Here is a 24879-nt window from a genome sequence, read left to right as displayed (position 1 = left end):
ATGAATGGCAAAATCAAGATAGATTTAAATATTTGTCAAATATCTGAGGTTTTGAGGGGATTTAATGATATTGACAGTTAAAAAATTGTTGACATTTGTTGAATTAATCGGAATTTTTTCAGATTTTTCAAGGTTTTGAAAATAAGAGCGAAATAAATATTATTTAAAAAAAATAAAAAAAAAAGTTTAAAAAATTTGTAAAAAAAAATAAATTTTTATTAAACTAAAATAATTTAAAAAAAAATTAAATTATTTCAATATTATGAAATTTTTTAATTAATTTTAATTTAATTTGATAAAAAAAAATTTTTTAATAAAATAAAGTAAATAAATTAAGATAATAAAATATTTAAAATATAAAGTTTAAAAAAAATTAATTTAAAATTATTTCAAAAAATTTAAAATTAATAAATAAATTTTTAAAAATAAAAATTTTTATAATTTTTTAAAAAAAATATGAAAAATATTAATATTCAATATAAAATTAATTTTTTTATTTATTTAATTTGATAAAAAAAATATTTTTTTTATTAATAAAAAAAATAAAAATAAAAAAAAATAATTATAAATATTAAAAAAATTAATTAAACGAATTAATTTTTTTTTATTAATAATTTTAAATATTAATAATATTTTTTTTATTTTTTTTTAATTTTTTAATATTTATAATTTTTATATAAAAACAAATTTTTAATATTTTTTTTAAAAAACTTGAAAAAATGAAAATATGTCAAATCCTCAAAATTATTCATAAAAGACTTGAAATGACACAAAATAATTTCGAACAAAACAAAATATATCTTGTATTTTATGGTTCAATTACACTTCTGTCGGAGCAGTCACAACGATTATCAACAAATATTTTCCATTAAATTATAACTGTTATAACCCTGCCATTGTTGTGGATTTATTTTCTGCACATTCACATAATTTGCCAATATTTCCCAGTTCAGTACTTGCAACAACATGTTTCCGTGTGCCGTACACTCGATGATAAAAGCAAATACAAACTTAAGGATTTTAGATTTGAAATGCAATCAAAAAAGCAACGTAACACGAGACCAGAGAAGCGAGAAAATACGGGCGAGAGAGAGAAAGAGAGAAAGTATAATTTATTTTATAAATGCTTTTGTGTGGTTTTTTGCTACCACGGACCTCATACCACTACCGATGGCTATTTAATGTGTGCAAGCCTCGCTCGTCGTCGTCGTCATCGTCATCGTCGTCGGGCAGAGAGAAAAACTAAAATGCATTGTTAGTTATCGTTTTTTATGTGAATGTGTGTAGCTAACACATGAATTTAATAGTTTTAACAGTAGTATTTGCCTTTGTTATTATTATTGTTGTTGTTGTTTTCCTCGGTCCGCACACACGAAAAATACACGAACATCGTATATTATTATATTGCAAATTGAAAATCCAAAAATTGTTTCACACATGTTGTTGGAAATTGCGGGAAATTTGAAATAAAATTAAAAAAAAAAAACAAAATATTAATTTTTCAAATTTTTGTATTTAAAAAAATTTAAATGAAATTTAAAAAAAAAATTAAAAAATATTTTTTAATTTTTTTTTTTTAAAATAAATTAATTAAAAAATATTTAAAATAAATTTAAAATTATTAATTAATTTTAATTTAATTAAAAATATTTTTTAATTTTTAAAAATCATTTTTTATTATTAACGTTTTTAAAAGATTTATAATTAAATTAATTCAATTAAAAATTATAAAATAAAAAATCAAATAATTTTTTTATATTTAAAATTATTATAAATATTTATTGAAAAATTATAAAAATGTTTTGAAAAAAAATTTTAAATTAATTAAAAAAAAAATAAAAAATATTTTTTTTATTAAAAATTTTTTTAAAAAAAAAAAAAATTTATTTAAAAAAATTCAATTAAAAAAAAAAATTAAATTAAATAAAAAAATTAAAAAAAAAAATTTTTAAATATAAATAATTGAAAAATATTTTTAAAAAATTAAATTTTAATAATAAATTTTTTTTTTTTTTAAAAATCAAAAAAAAAAAAAAAATAAAAAAAAAATAAAATAATTTATTTTGTTCAAATTTCCCGCATCTAGCTGTAGTTAAAATTGAAAAGTTTTACGAATCATACTCACCTCTGTTTGTTATGTACGGCCTCCCGCACGAAAAATATATATAGGCAAGTGTTTAAATGACGGTTTTTCGATGCATTTTGTATCGATTTTATTGGTACGCGGCGCTGTGTGGCTCGTATTAATTAAGAGAAGGAGATCAAAAATTTGAAAATTTAATTAGTCAGGTTTTCCGCATTGTTTTTTCTCCTCGTTTTTCGCCCACAATAATTTGTGTGCAAAATCGAATTTTCTAAGCCGTAAATAATTAATCTATCTTTCATTTGCACACAATAATAATTTTGTTTTGTTCTCGAAAATCCATTCATGTTTACTTATCGAATGTAATTGCACCCCAAGCTAGTTTTCTATTCTTTTTCAAAATAATCATAATAATAAAATATATATTGATCGGTGTGCACTTTCATAATTCCAGCTCCGAACATGAATAATAAATAAATAAATTGAACTAAATAATATTAAAATGATACAAAAGGATGCATATGAACATGTGAGTGGTGTACAACAAGGCAAATCCGATAATAACAATAATAACATATCTTTTAGGCTCGAGTTCATTTCATTTATTATTATTATTGTTATTACTTTTCATGCAACATACATATTTCAATGCACTCGAATAATGCAATATTTATTGTATGCTGGCCTATATGCAAAACTAAACAAGCTTGATGATGATGATGATGTTGTTGTTGGTGCTGTGTAATGTAAAGGCATAACAAAAACATGTAGGAAAGAGGTTCTTTAAACAATAAATAATAACATGCATGTTCCTCCTCACATATTATACATAAACATACATGTTGTTCTTATAACATTATGAAGCAGCAGACAATAAATGTGGTATTGTGGTTTATCATTGCACGACAACGACAAAGAATGTTTTAAATTTTCCATATATGTAACGAAACATGAAACAAATTATAATAATATCATTGAAAGTTATAGTTGGCACTTAATTTAAAATAAGGCGATTTAATCATATCATGAATTTATAAAAAAAAAATACAAAAAAAAGTATTATTATGTTAATAAACGACACCAAAAATTTTACAAGTTTGTTTCTTTTTTTATACATGTTCGTTATATGTATGTAGGAACAAACTTGTAATACATTTAACGAAAATAATGTGAAAGAAACATGCAACCAGAAAACGTGATATGATTTGTTTTGTAAAATGTTAAAAACATGTTTGATTGTCATTACCTTATAAAAATGTGCTACTGTTTGTTTTAAAAATATACATTTAACATATATGTTGTATATTATAAAGATATACAATGCATTGTTATATTAATATTATTATTTTGTATATATATGCATTAATATAACAATGCATAAAAGTAGTATATTTAACTTTTTGAGATTTTAAAATAATAAATTTGTTAGTTTTTTGCTTGGTTTGGATTAATTAGAATTGATTTATAACATTATTGATTAATATTTTAATATTATTATATACTTACTGTAAAATATTTTTAATATATATTTTTTTTTTTGCTTTATATTTATTTATTTAAAATGTTTTATTTTTTAAAATAAGTTTAATTCATTTAAAAATATTGATAAAAAGTTAAAAATAAAAAAATAAGATAATAAAAAAAATATTTTTAAACAAAATGAATTAATTAATATAATATTAAATAAATATTATTAATATAATTAATAAATAATATTAATATTTAAATTTTATTATTTAAAAATATTCATAAATATATTTATTTTATATTATAATTTAATATTTTATTTTTTTATTTATCGAAAAACTTATTTTTTATAAATATTTTTTAATTATTTAAACTTAATTTTTAAAACAAAAAAATTAAAATAATTTTAAAAAAATATAAAAAATATAAAATTTAAAAAAAAAAAATAAATTTTTTTTACAATAATATAACAAATTAAATTATGTTATAATAATATAATTATATAATATGAATTAATTAATTTTGTTAAAAAATATTTTTTTATTATTAATGTTTAATAATTATTTATTTTAATAAAATTTATTAATAATAATATTATTTTAATTAATAATTCAATTTATTTTAAAATTAATTTAAAAAATAAATTTTAATTTATTTCAAATTATTTAATTAAACAAGTCACTTAGTTGAAATTAATCAATAATTTCACTAAAATGTAAACTAATAAAATACAAGATATGCTGGTAGTACATATGGGAGAACAATTCTCCCTTTGCTGTATGTTCAAATTAATACAATAATAATGTTGTGTGTTGTCACAATGATAATTAATATGTAATTTGTTTATCTCGCAAATGCTTTATATTTATAATGTGCTTAAAACATGACATTGATTACATGGCTTTCAATAGGTTATAATGGTAATTTTCTGCATGCATTAAATATTTCAACACACATGTATGTTTATTTAATCGATTTTCTGTAAATTTTAATTGAATTTGATGTCATGAATGGTCATGCAGTTAAAATAATAATAAACCAGTTAATCCGCTTTTACAAAAAAAAAAAAAAAAAAAAAAAAAAATAAAAAGGAAGAAAAATGCAACTAATTAATATCATAACACGCAACAAAGTAAATATTCGCTGATGATGAAGGCAGGTCGGTAGTCATAGTATCAATTTAATCACTTCACACTCTCATAATATGAAACCTAACAAATAATCAACGCAACTCACTCACTCGCACATCAGACATTCAATCGGAGCCTTGTTCTTTCGTGTTATTTATTAATTTATTTTCTTGTATATGATGATGTTCTTTTTTATGGTGCTTGGTCAATAATAACATTAAGTATCTCTCTCTACAATATTATTATTCTTTCGCTCCGAGCGATACACAATAACAACATCTAACGCAAAAAACGATGAAAAAAATTGAAAGAGTGGAATTATGATTGAATGCGAGCTTAAGTGTGTTGTAAATTGAACAAAAAATTATGACGTTGAGAATATATTTCATCGTTTTTTTTTCTTTTATTATTTATTTTATAATGTGAATGCCTCGAGTGAATTCTTCTAGTAGTACAATTTTCTATCTGATTTTTTTTTTTGAAGTGAATGCAATATTTTTTCTCTTCACCTCGCTGGGTAAATTTGAACCTTCGTAACTCAATTAAATGATTTATTTATAATTATAGGTCTGTCTCTCCCTTCTTCGAGGATTTTTGCTTGAGGAATATTCACGATTGAGTTATTATTAATGAAATTAGGAAAGGGCAATTTTTTAAAGTGTTTCAAGTTTCTTTAACTCTTAAAAAAAAACGAATTCAACAAATTTTTATTTATTTTTAGTATTTTTACAGGATTTTATTTTAAAATAAATTTTTAAAAAAATTAATTCAAGAATTTTTTTTGAATAAAATAAATAATTTTTAAACTTGATTTTTTTTATATTTTTGAAAAAAATTAAAATTACAAAAATAATAAAAAAAAAATTCTATTAAATTTAGTCAAATAATTTAAAAAAAAAATAAATTAAAATAAAATTATCAAATAAAATAAAATAATTATTTTTTTTTTCACTATAAATTATTTATAAGTTAACTTATAATTAAAAAAATTATAAATAAATAATAATTTCAATTATAAATTAATTATTTTTTAATATTCAATTAAGAAATTTTTGTCATTTTTAGTCTTTTAGGCTTTAATTTTTTAAAGTTGACAAAATAAATTTTTTATTTTTGTAAAATTAACTTTTTTAAAAATTATGTTAAAATCAAGGTTAAATTAAATAAAAAAAAATAAATATATAATAATAGTTATTTCAAATAATTATTATTTAATTAATAAAAAAAAATTAAATGTTTTATATTTATTATTGTTTGTCATTTAAAATAAAATTTAATTAATTTTTTTTACAAATCAATTATTTTGATTTAAATTTATTTTTTTTTAAATTAAAAAATAATAAAATTATAAAAAAATCAGAAATTTAATTTTTTGAATTTAATTAAAAATAATTTTAAAAATTTAAATTTAAATTAAAATTAAAATAAAAATAGTTAAAAACGAATAAATAAATATTTATTTAATTAAAGAAATATTAAAAAAAAAAATTAAAAATAAGAATTCTTAATTTAAAATTTTAAAATCAATAGAAAGTTATAAAAATTCGTAAAATTAATTTGAAACATTTTTACTAATTGCATTTGCCTAAAAACATATTTTCAACTCTCTTTTAATCTCTGTACATTCGTACAATAAAACACTTACTTTTCCGTTAAATAAATGATGTGACACTTCAAAAGGCAACTACTCCAACGATATTTAGAGCGAGAGTTAGAGATGCGAAAGCATATTTGTTGTCATGTGAATTGCTGCCATGCCACCCCTTTTATCATTATAATTTTATTCCTCATCCCAGGCGCTTCTCGTGTTGTGCAAATAGTTGTCTGTTCCGTATAGAAATTACTACAAGTAAACAAAACAGCAGCAGCAGCAGAATATCACATCACATGCCATGCACTCAAGCATATTATCTCCATAATATGAATATTATAATATGTGTCTTCTCTCCCTCGCTGCGATGATTTTCTGTGTGTAACTAACTAACAACTAGCATGTGTGACTCTTTTTGGTGCGGTAAACATGGGGTGTTTGTGCCTAAATATATTATCGTTCGTCGTCGTCGTCATTGTTGTCGTTATTTCGCCGGAGCACGGAGGGTGAATACGAAATTACGGTCTTTTGCTCGTCGTAGTAATTGCCATTGCGAGCGACACGGCGCACAGCGGAGCGACATTTATTTGATGACATTTATATTACACACAAATGGATATTAATTTGATATTCTCTCGTGTGTGTGCCCGTCGTCTAATTGGGAAGACTTGTATTGATTTAGAGCACGTCATTTTTTCCTTCTTCGTTTTTTATTATCGTCATTATTCTTCTCCTTCGCGCGCGCTTTTCCGATTGTTTGCACGATAATAATAAATTGAGTGAGGATTTGGAATTAAACTTTCCCCGTCTGAGAGTGAGCCAAAAAACCGACATGAATGGGATTATTAATAATGGAAAAGCATCAAATTTATCTTTCTGTGTGCGACGGTCATCAAAATTTCTATAAAAAGGGAGCGAACAAAACAAACAATCAGGAATCCTCTGGCTTTTGTATGTTTTTTTGTCTCTAATCGGGGGAATGGAATGAGAAATGTTTGATTTCTATCTAAAATCGTCGTCGTTAGGAATTCATGAGAGATTACGATCCAATTTATTATTAAAACTAATGAAATGAGGGTTGTTTATGTGTTTGTTTGTAGCAAAAAAAAATAAATAAATATTTTTTTTTTCATAACATGCGGGGAGAGTTCATAAAATATTTTGATTTTTTTTGTAATTGACAGGTGTGACATTTTTTTTGATGTTAAAATCTCAGTTAATGCGTGTTTTTTAAAATTAATTTTTTGTAATCGTTTAATTTAAAATATTTAAAAATAATAAATAAATATTTAAAAAAATTTAAAAGAAAAAAAAAATAACAAGAATTTTTAAGAAAAATAATTTCAAATTCAAAAATAATTTTCAAAATTAATTAAAGAATTTCTTAAAATTATCATTAAAGTAATTAAAAATCTTTAAATTTTTAATAAAAAAAATATTATTGAAAAACATTGAAAAATTTTAATAATAATTTAAAAAATAAAAAAATAATTGATTATTTTTTTATTTTTGAAAAATTATTTTTTTTATGTTTAATTAAATTATTCAAATTATCGTTAAATTAAATTCTTTAAAATTTTTGAAAAATAAAAAGTTTTTTATAAAAAAAGTGATAAATTTATTATTAAAAATTAAGTAAAAATATTAACAAAATATATTAAATGTTAAACAGTTAATAATAATTATCTAATTGTAATTAATTAAAAAAATAAATTTAAAGAATTTGATTTAATATTTTGAATTTTTTTTTTAATTTTGAAATAATATTTTTTTTTTTAATTTTTTTTAATTTAATAATTTTTTTGAATTGAAACAGTTTTTGATCGATGTTTTTATTTAAATTAATTAAAAAAACATAAGAATTCTAAAATAAAATTTAATATTAAAATTGAATAATTCATTTTTTTTTAATTAAATAAAAAATTTAAATCAAATTATTTTTTAAAAATAAATTTAAAAAAATCATTAATATAATTTAATTAATTAAGATTTTAATTTATATACAATTCATATTGAATTATTTTCATTATTTTTTTTAAATATTTTCATATTTTGATAATAAAAAATATAAGATAATAAAAAATATAAAAAATTTTCTAAAAATATTGTTTAAAATATTCAAAAGCAATTTTAAATAAATATTTTTTTTAACATTATAATTATAAACTTACCTGTTTCATAAAACATAAAAAAATAAAATAATTACAAAATTTTATTAATCCCATTAGTGTATGACTCGCGACGCCTGCCAATAATTAATCATTCCAACAACTTTGATCAGTTTAAACATAAAATTAATAACTCGATGACATTTCTTCACGTAACAGTCACCTAATCATTAACATCATAAATAAATAACTAATCATCTTGTCGTGTTTACTATATTTGTATATATATATATTATGTTGTAGTTGTTGATCTTCATTAATTTCCATTATAATTCTTTGCTTCATTTTATTATTATATTATACACATGAGAGGCAGGTTTAAAGCAAAATAATAAAAAATAACATGAATTAGTTAGCAAAGTCATGTTTAATAGTGTTAAAATTAAACATCTTTTTTTCTTCTACATATTTTTATATTTATTTTTTTTATGAATAAAGGCAAACAACATAAAAATTCATTCAACAAGAAACGGAGGAAAAATGTTGATGCGAGTCGTCTGCCTTAATTAGTCGCTATTTTGTGTACATTATAATCTTTTACATGTTAATGCCATAAAAGGGGCGTATAAAATGAAGCAACGCGATGATGATGATGATGAAGTAGAGAAAACCAGTCTGACGTTTTTTTTTCATTATATTTTCACGTTCTTGCGTGGCACAAAATGTGATGATGTTTATAAACGTATTTATTTTATAAAAAAAAATACAAAAAAGAGAACTGAAGAGAACAAACGTGTTACGATACAAAATCATTCATAAATCACTGAACTTGAACTTAACAACACTAATTGAATTACACATTTACAAAATAAGTATGGAAGGCAAAAAACTCTTTTAACACATAAATAAATGTCTATCGGAATGTTAAATGCCTCAATATACTGAAGAAAAAAAAAGAAAAAACGCGAGATCGAGTGTAACTGAGAAACAATAATCACGTTTCATTCCTTCTTTTGATTACATTTATTTTTTTTCCTCCCGTTTCTCTCTCGAGTATTTATTTATATTTATCATTTACCATCATTTGTACACAATAAAATGTTACAATCGGGCGCAGAAATAAGATCAAAACATGTTCTTTTTTTTCTTCTCCGTTGTGTCTCTTTCTTTGTTGTTGCCTTTTTTATATTTTATTCTTATTTAAAGAAAAAAAAAAAAAGAAAAAGTTGTTGTAAGCATGTAACGCATAAAATTAATTTCCGAATATAATCAAACATGAAAGATTTATGACTTTATTCGAATAATTAGATTCAATGATTAAATATAAATTGTTGTACTTGCAAGAAAATATTTTTTTAATAATATTTTTATATATATATATTATTATCAAGATTTCACTGTTTCGCTTTTGTTTTGTACTTCTTACGGAGTCGACTTTAATAAAAGTTATCTTTTCTTTTTCAATAACATTGTGTAAATTGTAGTTTTGTATAAATAAATCATAAATAATGTATAATGTCAATGTTCAATTATAATATATATTATAACATATATAAAGAGAATGTGTTGCTATAACTTTATGTTTATTATTATTATTCATATATTTTTTTTTATTAATAAAGCAGTGATGTATTTAAATTTTTTCGGGACTTTGAAAAAAAATTTTTTTTGCTTGATTTGAATTAATTGAATAAAAATTTTAATAAAAAAAATATATTAAATATTTAAATACATAATAATTATTAATATTTAATTTTATTTATTTAATTTAATTTAATATTTTATTTATTTTTAATTTAATTTAATTAAATATTTCTTTATAATTAATAATTTATTATTATTTATTATATTAATTAATATTATAATATTATAATTATGAATAATAAATAATTTAAATAATTATAAATATTAATTAATGTATTATAAAATTTAAATTTTTTTTAATTAAATATATTTAATTAAAAAAAATAAAATTTATTAAAATATAAAAAAATAAATAATTAAAAATAAATTAATATTAATTTTGATTAATTATTTATTTATTTTTTTAAATTTTAATAAATTTTATTTTTTTTAATCAAAATTTAATATTCGCATATTTTTATTATTTATTTATTTTGATGAATATTAAAATTTTTTTTTAAATAATATTTTTTCGGGGTCTTTAAAGATAAATCCGTTACTGAAATAAACATCAACGGCGTCGTCTGGTCAAAAGATATTAATAAAGACAAGAACAAAAAAAAATCGTAATAACAACAAAAATATTTTTATAAACGACACAAATTGCGTTAGATGATGGTTATGGTAATGTTTATGATGGCTCAAGAGAGACCAATATTTCTGTGTGTGAGTCATTTAATCTTATTTTCGACTCGGAACGATCAATAAACTTTTATTATAGCGTATATATGAAACTTGACAAGAACTTAAATTGCCTGTAAATTATTATCATGCACGTTAAACTACTCTCTTGTATATTTAATGAGCTTCTTCATACATACATACATGTGCGACAAAATCTTGCGTTCGTTCGTTTATCTTCTCCCTTTCGCCTTTTATAACAACATTATTAAAACATTTTATTATAATTGAATTGAATTGAAATTGCATAAGGGAATTGCTTGGTTTCGCGTTCAAAATTACAGGAATACAATCAATATATATGATACTATAAAAATATATATAAACAATAATATACTAAATCACGCTTCATTGCCATTATTATTATTATTGTCTCAATCCCAATTTCCGAGAAGTGTGTTGTTGTATCTTATTAATAATAAATATTGTATGTTTCTTTTTTACCTTTCGCGAATCGAATATAATAAACTTATATCGCAAAAACATTAAAATATCAATATAAACACTGCTTTGTGGACTATAAAAGGGATTCTGCGGAATAATATGTTGGGATTGTGTGTTTGCATTTAAAAATAAGGAATAACTTTAGCGTGAAAGAGTCTTTGTTTTATTTTATTACGCTCTTTTGTGTTTTATTTTTTTCTTCTTTATTATTATTATTATTATGATTATTATGGTTAAATGTGAAACATTAAAAATTGTAATAAATAATGGAGAAACAATAAAAGGAAACAATGGTGTTTGTCATGCATTAACAAATTGAAAGTGTAACAATTCAATGGACATTTGAATTCGATATAAATGATAAAAAAAATTTTTTAAATTATTTTTTTCTAAAATAATTTTTTTTTTATAATAAAAAAAAAAAATTATTTTTTATTCAAAAATATTTTTTTAAAAATAATTTAAATAATTATTATTTTTTAATAGAAAAAAAAGTATTTTAAATTTTTATATGAAAAATAATAACTTTTTAAAGATCAATATTATTAATACTAAAATTTAAAATAACAAATTATTGATAAATGCTAAACTTAATATTTTTTATAAAGTTAATTATTAACAAATTTATTATTTATTTATTTTTTTTTAAATTAAATTAGAATTATATATAATTATAAAAAAATAAATAAATAATACAAAAATAAAATACTTTATAGCAAATATTTATTTTTATACAATAAATTAAATTAATTAATTTAATTTTAATTTTAATTTATTTATTATTTTATTTTTTTAATTTTTTGATAATAAAAAATTTTATTCTATATTAATTTAAAAAAAAATAATAATACATAAATAAATAAAAAATAAAATAATTTAAGGAAATAATTATTTTTATTTTAAGTACATTACATTAAAAAAAATAATAAAATCTTAACTAGTTTTTACTAACATATTAAGTTTTAAATGCAATACAAATTGTTATTAATGAAACAAAACTTAATGAAAGCTATAAAACATATTTATAAATTTTTCAAAAAAAAAATATTTTTAGTTGTAAGCACATTTATTTCGTGTTTTGAGAAAGAAAATAAATAATATTAACATTCCGAAAATGAATAATATATAGTATGAAATTAGTAAGCTGTCAAAACTTTCTTTTGGTTGAGGAAGCTACATGATGGATCATTCTTGTACCGCAAGATAAACAGCTATAAAGTCTAAGACATCAATTAAATTTGTTTACAACTAATATTTTTCGTCTAAAATCATAAAAAATTAGTTTTTTTTGAAAAATTTATACAAAAAAATATGTATAGCCTAAAAAGCCTGAAAATCCTAACACTAAAAGCCCATATATAGCTTTCATCAAATTGCTTGTTTCATTACCTTTCCAACAAGCTATAATTTGTTAATGTGCATTGTGTAAAACTGAAAATATTTAGAAAAAACTGACGGGTTATTAACAAACTTATAACCTCAATATTTTTTTAAAAAATTTTTTTTAAATAATATTCATTTTTCAACGTGTAATATTTTAAATTTTTTTTAAATAATATTTTTTCAACGAGTAAAAAATATCTTATCTCACATTTTTTTAATGTTATATTTTTTATATTAAAAAAATATTTTTTTGCGGTTTTTCCTTTCCATATTTTTTTTTATAAAATACATTCTTTGTGTCGTGATAATCATGCCAAACACACACACAAAACAAAAGAGATGAATTATATATTTTTTTCCTATATCATAGCGCCACTGAATATCATCATCATATGTTGCAAGCAGCATGCAACACATTTTTTTGCTCGTGTTGAATTTTTTATTATATTAAACATGTACTTGATTCCAGCAAAACAATCAATGCATGTGTTTGAACGCGCGAAACAAAATACGTTTATAACAAAAAAGAATAAAAATCAACATCATGTAATTTTATTTTAGTCATACACACACACATCATAATAATATTCTGTCGCCGTCGTACGAAAATCATAAAAAAAATAAAAAAGAGTAAAATAAAATGCGAAAACATGATGAAATATAACACTTTTAAAAGTCATTAAAATTATGTACCTCCCTGACTGTTCTCTTCATCTTCTTCCTTTTTTTTGTGTGTTGCTGTTGTTTGTAGTATGCGCCGTGGCATGCAATAAAAATGGATAATGATACACTTTTTTTCTTGCCTCGCCGTTTTATGTGTTCAAATAATATTTTATGAAGTGAACATACGATGAATGAATATTTTAAATGAATTATTAATGATAATTTTCGTGTATAGATGTACTTGATTGCCTTTTACAATGTTGTTTTTTTATTATATATGTGTGGAATATATAAAAAATGGGCTAGCAGGCATGTATAATTATAATACAGCATCAATAAATTTATAAGTTATTACATTTTTTTTCTGCGTTTTTATTACCTACAGGAGAGTGATGATAATCAATTGATTAAAAATTAAAATGAAATTATAAGTTATTATGTAAAAAAATATAAAAGAGGAAGGAAAGAGGGTTAAGTAGCATCTGACGAACTGGAAATCGATTAAAATTAATTATATATTAAACTTTTAAAAAAATTTTTTAAAATTTCTTTTTAATAATAATTTTTATTATTTTTTAAAAAATAATATTAAGTTATAAGCAAGCAAAAAATTTTATTCGCGTTTATCTTACAAGTTAATCTTTTTTTTTTGCTTGATTGGCCCAAACAAACACCAGCTGCTTTATAACATCATTATCTTCTCTTCTTTTGCGTTCATTATTATTATTTATTATTCTTGTAACGGATAGAATATAATAATGATATTGTTAAATTCGCAACGAATGATATTTACCGCAACATTGCAACAACTTTGTATCAAATAACAATAAAACGTGTAATAATAAACGCATGAACGGATTTTCTCAAAGGTCAAATTTGATTTAAATTTATACGTATAACTTCCCATTTAACCAATGCTATATAACGAATCCCCATTAAGGGAAAAAATGTGCATTGTGGCGATATTCTTAAATGTGAATATGGGTAAAAGTTTCAAAATGTCATCTGGGGCAAAATTTTTAAATGTGTTTTGGGTAAAAATTTTCAATTATGCATTGGGACAAAAATTTTGGATGTGCATTGGGGCAAATATTTTAAAATGTCAACTGGGGTAAATTTTTAAAATATACATTGGGTCAAAAATTTTGAATATGTATAGGGGCAATTTTTTTAAAATGTCAACTGGGGTAAATTTTCAAAAATGCATTACAAAAACTTTAAAAACATTGGGGCAAAAAAATGTCAACTGGGACAAATTTTGAGTGTATAATACTTTAAAAACTTAAAATATGCACTGGGACAAAAAATCCAGTTGTATGGGATATTTTTGATATTTGCTCGAATTTTGTGAATAAAAACCGATTCGTTAAATAGGAAGTTCTACGTATATGTATGTTATACTCTATTATTATTACATTTTATTCATTTCGCACCGAACCCTAAATATATATATTTTTTTTATAAATTTGTATTTATTATATATTTTTTTTTTATTTGATTAAATTCGGCTTCTGTAATATTAATTTCAAACAAAATACTTGCTAAAAAAATAAAAAAAAAAAAATAAAATTTAAAGAGAGAGATGAAAAAGACACAACAAGGGATAAAAGGTAAAAATATTTCAAACCCTTTTTTAAAATTTATCTTTTTTTTCGCATCTTGAATACTTTTCAAGTTAGTTCGTTATTGTTGCTACCAGATACGTCGTCGTCATTGTTGTATAATCCTATAATTAAATTTCTCATTAAGCACAGTAAATTTAACAAACCCTTTTTCGATTAATTTCTTCCTTTTCTTCTAATTTTTCGTTATTTACAAAAAAATTTTTTGTCTCGTTGTTTATTTTATTTTATTTTCATTGACATTACCCTTTCTCCATTTGTCGGCCATAACTTTGCGGTTCTTGACATCCTTGTAATAATAATAATAATAAATAAATCATCATTCTTCCTTCTCATACTTTGTCACAAAAATGATGATTTTAAGAAAATAATAAATTACATTAATTTCATTTCAATTTATTTTGACGTAAAATTTTAATTCAAGCAACTCCGTTAAATGCTTGTTAACTAACATCCTAAAATTTTCGTTCATGCAAAATTTTTATCGTCATCATCATATAATAATATCATAATGAATTCATAATAATTTTAATACCTTTAGGGTACGACAACGAAGAAGAGATAATTTCCTTCACTCACAGCAGTCTAGCAGCAACAAAATAATAATAAAAACGTGCGCAAATATTTTTCTTCTTGTTTCTTCTTGGCACGACGACGAACGGGAGAAGTGTAAAAAGTTTAGCAATTCAAAATAATAATATAAAATGAGATTATTTTCTTCATGTCATTTCATTATAAAATTTTTATATTGAATATTCAAGAAATTTACCTCAACGAGAAACAAAGAAAAACAATTTTTTGACGTTAAATAAACAACTTTTCCCCCCTTAAAAATTTTCACATAAAATTTTAAGATGTTCTTAAAATTGACATTAAAAATAATTATTGACATTGCTTGTCATCACCCCATTTAAAAAATTCTTCAATTTCGAGAAAAAAATGACTTAATTATTTTAATGGAGACGACTGGCTTTTTCACAAATTTTACTACTTGGTAAAAAGGTTACGATGAAAAATAATTACAAAACATTTAAACCAAACATCACCAAACCATTTCAAAAAGTTTCGCCCACAAAACCTTGGTCGGTTATACAGTTTGCACAAAATTTTGTGCCATGCAGACGATGAGAGACGTACTGTGCAACGAAAATATGTTGTTATAAAATTTAGTGTTAGTTACTACATAAACGATGTTGGTTAGCTTTTATTTTATTAGACTATTACTTTACGCTCTTGTACTCATGCCAACTACTTTTCGAGACGATCTGATGTCGACGACGACGACAACGACGACAATAATGTACTGCCATCATGCCAAAGAACGAGTACGAGTGTGCGAGTGTTATTATTGTAAGAGTTTACGTTTATGTGGTTTTAAACCAAAACCACATTTCAAAATGTAAACTTTTACTTAAAACTTAAATATAAAATTTACACAGGCATTATTCGGGTGTGTAGGATGAAAAATTCTTGAACAGTCATTCGGTGAAGGGAAAAGTGGTAAAGGGAAAAGGGGAAAAGAGATAAGGTTGATATTTTGCATTACAATTTATAATTTTTATTTGGACATAATGGACCTGTAAACTTCGTTCTACCAAAAAACGTTTTTTTTTTATAAAAATTAACAGGAAAATTTATTTTATTTTTTTATAATTTTCGTAAAAAAATATAATTAAAAAATTATTTAAATTAAAATAAATAATAAATATTAATTTTTTAAACATTAAATAAAATATTTTTAAAAATAAAAATGTAATTTTATAAAATAAATTTAAAATATTTTTTTTTAATTAATTAATAATTTAGAATTCTTTTATTTTGTTAAACAAAAAATAAAAAATAATATAAAATAAAAATAATAAATATTTTAGATCATTTGATAAAAATTAAAAAAAAATATTTTGTTATAAATATTAATTTTAATTTATTTTTTTTTTTTTATTTTAATTTTTTAATTAAAATTAACTTTCTATTAAATTTTTTAAAAATAATAAATTATTAAAAAAAAAAAATTTTTATAAATTAAAAAAAAAATTAAGAAATTTTTTTTTACATTAAATTTAATATTTTTAAAAATAAAAAATAACTTTATTGAATAAATTTTAAATATTTTTTATAAATTAAATTTTATAGAATTATTTTATTTTGTTAAAAAATTAAAAAAAAATAATATATAAAATAAAATAATATAAATAAAAATAATACATATTTTTAAGCTCATCTGATAAAAATTAAAAAAAATATATATTTATAAATAAAAAAAGTTATATTTTATTTTAATTTTTTAATTAAAATTAATTTTATATCAACATTTTTTAAAAATAATAAATTATTAAAAAAAACATTTTTATTAAATTAAAAAAAATGAATAAAATTTAATTAAAATAATTAATATTAAAATTAATTTAATTATTAATTAATAAATATAAATTATTTTATATTTTAATTTATTTATTTTTATTTAATTAATTTAAAAATATTTTAATATAAATTTTAGTAAAATTTATATTTAAAATTTATTTAAAATTTATTTAAAATTCAAATTTTGATTTAAAAAAAAATTCTCAGGTAGAACGAAGTTTACAGGTCCATTAAAGATAATAAAAAAAACAACGACAGAGTATCAGACGACAACAATAACTAATTTTCAAGTTTTTAAGAGCAAACCAGATTAAATTGATGTACCACAAAAAGCAATATTTAGTACCGAAACTGTGTAGCATGGGTTTGTGTCATAATAACAATAACGAACATTATTCCGGACAAAGGTGAAGAAACATAAGAGTGAAGATCATTTTCACTTGAACTACTTTTATGCAGATTAATAGTTAGCTACACATCAACACATAACACAGGCAACAACAACAACATTCTTCGAGGCAAGAGAAATAATTTGAATAATCTTTTTCATGGCACTTGTGTGTGAGGAAAATACCTTCGACGTTAGAAAAAGGGGTGATGCAAACGATGAGATATCTTCATTTATTATATCCACAAACACTCAATTTTAATTTTGTACCTTCCGACTTGAGTTGAAGTGTGTACCATTTTACGCTACAGAATCCTTTTGTACATTATTTAATACAAAATACCCTTTAACATGGCAAGCTCACAACACAATTAAAAACACAAGTATTTTAAATGCAGAGACTCGACAAGAGCACGTACGGGGAGGAAAATGTAAAGCAAAGAGTTTGTAATAAAATTTAATAGACTCCCATTTACCATTATCTTGCAAATTGTAGCACGACTCGACGACGAAGGACACACAATGGCTATAAAGAACAAGATGTGAAACATATTTCAGTGCATGGGGTACCTCTTAAAAGGAGGCAGAAATATACGCCACAGAGAGTTACTTACACAATTAGTTTAGATTGTATAATAGGAAAATAGATTTATGTTTACCGGTTTATAATTTTGTTGAAATTGTATTCTGCCATACACAAAGGAATGCTGCTCGAGGACACACACAGAGCGAGCGAGAGAGATAACTAACACTCTAAACTCTTGTACATTTTGGTTCTTTATTGGTATTATGTTTGGTTTCTTGGTTACAAATATAGCACATAGACGCTTTTGGCAGCAGCAGCAACAACAATTGCTTCGTCGTTGATGATGATGATGCCGACGACGACGTAGCTACGAGGCATGTATTATTTAAAAGGGGATTTCGTGCAAAATGTCTGTGTCGAGTGTACAACACAATTAAATAAACATGGATAAAGTTAAATGAGTTTTGTGTACATAAGACATTAAATGATTATTATGATTAAGACGTTATTCGAGAAGTTACTTTACGGAGCGCATGGATGGAGATGGAGTTGAAGCATGATGATGATGATAAGCACAATCAATTAACATAATTGTCGGAAAAATTAAAACACAAAAAGTTTTCTTGACAAGTTATTGATTTTATTTTGTTCTTGTTTGATAAATTGTGAAGAATTTGTGTTTCGCAATTTAATTTTTTTTTTTTTTTTTTTAAATAAAATTGATTAAAATTATTTACTTTTAAATTAATAATAATATTTTTTTTATTTAATATTTTTTAATAAAATGAAAAAAAATTAAATTAAAATGTTAAAAATTCAAAAATAATCAAAATTAAAAATTAAATAAACAAAAAATTTAAATTAAATAAAAATAATTATTATATTATAAAAAAATAATTAATTAATTCGAATAAATTTAATATTTTCATTTTTTCTTAAATAATTACGTATAATTAAAAAATTAAATTAAAATTAAAATTAAAAATAAAATTAAATTGTCTTGAGAAGTAATTTGTGTGAAAAAAATTAAATTAAAAAATATTTTTTATTTGTTAATTATTAAATTAATTTTACTTTGAAATAAAAATTAGGGAAAAATCAAACAAAATATTCCAAAATTTTCATTAATTCATTTTTTTATAAATTTATTTATTTTTAATTTTATTTATTTTAATTTATAAATTTATTTAAATTTGTTAAAAAATAATATTGGTAAAGTGATTTAAAATTTTTTAAATCTTAAATCAAATTTTCTTTATTTTTTGAATAACTTAATTATATTATTTAAATTTTTTTTTTCAAAAATGTTTTCATTTTATATTTAATTTTTATTTTTTCCTCTGAATTTTTTCGTGAAAAAGCTTAAATTAATTAAATATTTATTTATTTTAAATATAACAAATTATTATATTTTTTTTATAATTAAAATTTATTATTATTTAATTTAATAAAAAAATTTAAATAATTTAAAATATATTCAGAACAATTAAATGCGATTTTTGATATAAAATTCACGCACAATAATTTAAAATAAAATCGAAATAAAATTTAAAAAAAATAATTTTAATTAAATTTTTTTTAAACTTCTCTTTTTAATTTTTTTTATTTTTAATATTTTTTAAAAATTATTTTATAACTGCGAAACACAAATTTCTCACACAACACCCGACTTTTTCAGTAGTTGCACGATAGAGAAACTCCTGTTTCTGTTACATTTTTAAAATTAAATATCAGAAAAAAGCAACCTCCTAGCAATATTTGCACTTCTATTTACTTTTTTTTTCCGAGCATCCAATATGCAACTGCTGCAACATATTTTTTTGTGCGCTTTTCCTATATTTGCACATCTACTCTCTCTCCGCTCGGCTCAAACGTTCAAACATGAAATAAAATAGTCGAGCGACGAGGCAACGAAAAAAAAACAACCTTATAAAAATTGCATGAAAACTCATATGGTTACAAAACTACAACAAGCAACACACAGCAAAGCACAGCAGCCTGCATCAACATCAAAACAACAACAACAACTACAATAAAATTGCAACTTGTGTAGATGTTACAATTTTTTTTTTCAGTAACAATGTAAAATGCCACTCACTCACAGCTTCTGCTGATTCTGCCTCGCAGAATAAAAAGTATTCAGTTGAACTGTTATTACAATGTACACAGCAAAAATATAAAACTGAAACGAGGAGAGTGAGAGTCGCAAAAAAAAAAAACAGAAAGAAATGAACATTCAACATTGTATGAAAATTTTATTTACTTTTTTTTCACAGTATTTTTCTAGTTGTAAAATACGGATGACACAAAAAAAAATAATATAAATGCATATGTGCGGAGAAAAATGTAAGCAAGCCATTTTGAGTTATTTTCTAGCTTAACGGCGACGGCAAAAAATAACAACAACTGTGCTTGTTGGGTGCTTACTTGGCATTCTTGTCTGAATTAACGTTAGCCTCTACATTTTTTTTTTGTTTTTCTCGACAAACAAAAAAAAAATATAAAAATAAAAGTAAACACACAAATTTATTTCCTCAATATTTTACATGAATGTGACATCATTATACTGTTGCCTTTGTATCCGCAATTTTTATCCTTTTTTTACCCTCTTTACTTTTTATGAGATTACGTGTGTTTCTGACAATGCTTGTCGCAAAAAAATATAAAAAAAAATCTTTCAATTGTCTGACTGTTGATGTCACTTCAAAGAGACAATTTAATTTTTTTCTTTTAGAAAATTTTTTAATTAAAATCAACTGAACATTTTTAAGCTTTTAAATTTTTTTTTTTAATTTTTGAAAAAAATAATATTTTTTTTTTAATTTAATTTCAACCAATAAATCATTTTTTTTTTCATAAAATAAATTAAATTATTTTTATTAAATTAAAATATAAAAAATTTTAAATAAATTAAAAAATTACAATTAAATTAACATTTTTTTATAAAATGACAATTTAAATAAAAAAATTATTAATTTAACTGTAATTTGTTAATTTATTTAATTTTTTTTAAAATTTAAATTTAATTTAATTCAAATAATTATAATTTTTTTTAAAATTTAATTTCAATCAAAAATTTTTTTTTTAAATTTTATTAATTTAATTTGCATTTAATTTATTTAAAAAAAATTTTTAAAAATAAAAAAATAATTAATTTGATTTTATTTAACAATTTTTTTGATTTTTAATTCTAAAAAAATTTAAAAATATATTTATTTATTAATAAAATTAAATTAAATTTAATTAAAAAGATAAATTAAAAAACAAATAAAAATTATTTTTTTCTGCTAATATCACTTCATATAGACATTTTATTTATTTTTTCTTTTTAAAATTATTTTAATTAAAATCAAAAATTAACTTTGTCATGTCTAACTATTAGCACTTTATCCGTTATCGAAAAAAAAATCAGTTCAATTTTTTTTAAACACAAAAAAAATTCTTTTCATAGAAAACGAGGAAAACATTTCAAATATGTGCGATATAAAAATTGTTATTTGCCAATAAAATTCTCAATTTGGATTTTTTTTTTTCATTGTTGTTGTTGTGTTTAGTTATTTGGTTCGCAAGTGCCTGGACTATGTACGAACAACAATGTACGAAAAAAAATTTTTCCCTTCACCGCATCGCACACACGATATTATTTAATATTTTTTTGTGCCGTTTTTTCGGAGGAAACAGGCAACCTCCCCGACGTGAGTGAAGGTAAATATTGTTGTGATATACTCGGAGAAATCGGAGTAGAATGAGTGAAAAACTCAATATGCATACAAAATATAATATTTTGTCGATTTGTATCGACAGCGAGTTGAGGATATTTGCCTAATATGATTTTATCCAGAAAATCGAAGCGAACGTGCTCGGTGCTGGCTGCTGCTGCTCTATTGTTGGGAAAATTGAAGTTGAAAAATAAGCGATGTATGTGATTCATTTAATATGCTGATTTGTATTTGCGTTCGCTTCACACAAAATTTGCATGGCGGAGGGAAGTTTATCAATTGCAATGTATTCGGTCCATTGTATCGGGTTTCTTTGTTTGCTCCTCGGTTAGTGCTCCTCGTACTCGATAATCAATCAGAGTGCAAATGGTCCGTACTTGAATAATGACAACCTTTTCTACGGTTGTCCCAATTAAATTTTGTCAAAAACCTTTTTTTTTCAATTTTTTTTTTGTGTATCGAGAAAATTCCATAAAAGACTCAATTTTTCCTTTTCACTGAGCAGCAATTCGTCTCGTTACACGCGTATCATCAAAAATGCGCAAAAAATGAGGGTATAAAAATTAATTATCATAATTTTGATTAAATTGATATTACGCTTCACTTTTTTTTCAACCTTCGCCTCTTCTCATCCCCTCGCTGAAATTTTCGCGGCGATTCCAAAGTTTTTCTTTTGTTGTCGGCGCAAATATGAAAATTTATTTGGTAAGCACCCAACAAGAATATGATTATCATTACAAACTGTATAAAAAAATAAAATAAAAAAAAGACACGAAAGAGGACAGAAAAGATGCTTTATTATTCACCCTTGGTTGGATCGTTAAATATATGAGAGATAATAATAATAATGAAAAAAAGGGAAAATTTTTTTCTTAAGCTGCAGTAACACAAAAAAAAAAGAAAAATCGTAAAAAATTGTGTCAAGAAAAAATCTCTCTCTTATATATTTTTATTTTATTACCCTCCTATCAAGTGAACGAAGTAGACGACTATTTTCCGACACTCTTCTGCTGCCGCCTCGTAATATAATAAAACATTCGTAGTCGGTGTCATGTTTTTTTTCCGTCTTTCCTCGTTTGAATAATAAAAAGAACTTATCATGTTCAGAGAAAAATTCACCCCACACCCCCCTATTATTATACACGAGACACGGAAGACGAGGAGTGTAAAATAAAAAATAATAAAAAGGAAAAGGCAAAATACATTATAAATGAATAAACTTGAATCTTCTTTAAATTTTTATTTTAACAATACAGAAAAGGAGAGAGAAAAAAAAGTTAAGAGGTGACTTGATCTATAAAAAATACATAAAATATTTTTCTAAAGGGCGACAAGGGTGGTCGGTAATATTATTATTATTGCTTTATACACTCCAACGACTCCGACGGATGATGATGATGATGATGAGGAATTATTCAGCGATATATATCTCTGAAACTTTTGCAAAAAAAAAAGAAAAGAAAAGATGAATTAGACATGATTATAAAATTTATAAAAAAAAAATAAATACAGGAGAAGGAAAAAAAGGACGACGATGAAAAAAGCGAGATTAATCATCATGACGCGCGGTACAATGAAGGATTTATCTTACCCATTAAATAATATTATTTTACAAGTCAGTGATTTGGAATGCGCCGCGTTGGATTTTTTTTTCTTTTGTGGAATGAGTTGAGGTGTGGGTGAAACGGTAATTAATTAAGGTTTGACGAACCATTTTTTTTTATTTTTAAAAGAAATTGAAAAAAATAAGGAAAAATTTAATCATTGCAAAACTTTTAAAATGTTCATTAAAATAATTTAAAAAATTTATAAAATAATTTAAATTATTTTTTTTTTTTTTTATTTTTTAAAAATTATTTTAATTATTATTTAATTTATTACCAATTATTTAATTTATTACCAATACATAAATTCATTTTTTTAATTTAAAAAATTTTTTTAATATTATTTATTATTATTATTTTTTTTTGAATGATATTAAATTTTAAATGAAAACTATGTTAGTTTTTCTTTAAATTTAATTTTAAAAAATAAATATATTTTTATTAATAATTATTATTTTTTTTAATTTAATTTAATTTTTATTTAAATAAAAATAATTAAATGTTTATTTTAAATTCAATAATTATTTTTTTAAATTTAATTTTATATTTTTAATTTATGAATAAATTAATTTTAAATATAATTTCAAAATTTTTTTAAATTATATATTTTTATTTTAAAAAATAATTATTTAAAATTTTATTTTTTTTTTGAATTTTTTTTAATATAATATTTTTTATTTTAAAGAAAAAAATAATTTTTAAAAATTATTTTAATCTTTAATTTTTTTTAAAAAAATTATATATGAATTTTTTATTTTTTGAATAATTTTTTTTTTTTAAATTTAATTTGAAAAAAATTAATTATATTTATTTAAAAAAAAAAAATTTAATAAATAAATTAATTTTTCTATAATTCGAAATATAAATATTTAATTTTAAATTTAAATTAAAATTTAAAAATAAAAATTTAAAATTATTTTTAAAAAATATTAAAAACGTAAAATTATTTAAAAAAAAAAATAAATTTTACATTTACATTTATTCAAGTTATTAAAGTTCTAAACTTATGCAAAACGCCATGATAAGCATATTATTTACAAATAATAATACAAATCCATTACATCCCCTTTTCCTCTATTGTTATTCAAATTACATATTTTAACATACACATCCGTTCACAAAACATCACATTACCCTTAATTCCCTAAAGATTTTTTAACGCATGATTTAACAAATAACTTTTTCCTTCAATTGGCTTCACACTTGAGCTAATTTACATTTAAATTATCATTCAAATGAAAATTACGAAAAAAAAAATTGTGACGCAAAAAAAAATTGTAATTTGTCACCTTTTGACGTGGTTTTCACCCATTGTGCGGTTAAAACAATGAAATCTTTGGAAAATTGCTAAGAACAACATCAAAGAACACAAAGTTATGGTTTTTCCTTCTTTTGTCGAAAGTTTTCCGCTTTCCTGTATTTAGTT

At 21.4% G+C, this 24879-nt stretch overlaps 1 protein-coding gene and 1 long non-coding RNA gene across 6 annotated transcripts in view; one reads left to right on the top strand and one right to left on the bottom strand.

Moving 5' to 3' along the window:
• Positions 1–24879, bottom strand: part of LOC134827869 (uncharacterized) — a 181794-nt gene that overhangs the window by 110631 nt on the left and 46284 nt on the right. The window lies entirely within an intron of this gene.
• LOC134827864 (protein groucho) overlaps positions 1–24879 on the top strand; it is a 167816-nt gene that overhangs the window by 120113 nt on the left and 22824 nt on the right. The gene's annotated exons all lie outside the window — the stretch shown is intronic.

Source organism: Culicoides brevitarsis, chromosome 1 (genome assembly GCF_036172545.1).
Source record: "Culicoides brevitarsis isolate CSIRO-B50_1 chromosome 1, AGI_CSIRO_Cbre_v1, whole genome shotgun sequence".
Taxonomy (NCBI): domain Eukaryota; kingdom Metazoa; phylum Arthropoda; class Insecta; order Diptera; family Ceratopogonidae; genus Culicoides; species Culicoides brevitarsis.
This window is presented reverse-complemented; position numbering and strand designations above follow the sequence as displayed.